This window comes from Nematolebias whitei, chromosome 22, assembly GCF_014905685.2.
Source record: "Nematolebias whitei isolate Nwh7 chromosome 22, NemWhi1, whole genome shotgun sequence".
NCBI lineage: Eukaryota > Metazoa > Chordata > Actinopteri > Cyprinodontiformes > Rivulidae > Nematolebias > Nematolebias whitei.
In genome coordinates, this window is record NC_056519.1 from 30,974,668 (window position 1) to 30,974,980 (window position 313).

Consider the following 313-nt stretch of genomic DNA (forward strand, 5'->3'; position numbering starts at 1 on the left):
TGGATGCCATCAGTTGTCATGACTCAAGAAGAAACGGCCAAAATACTGCTAAAAGAAATAAACTGGCAGCTGAAGATGTGGGGGAGCACAGAAGAAGTGCTCTCCAACATAACTGAAGCTTTGAACTTGTTTTCCTGTGTACCTTGCAATTTTTCCATGCACAGCTGCCAGAGGGTGGTGACAACATCCAATCACCACGAGTGGAGACGGCTGTGGAACATATCAGGTGTACACTAGTTGGTTTTGAAACCTGAATTAACTAAGTGTGTCACGGTCAGCGGCCCCCGCTGCCCCCCCATCTGCCTAAGCCTCT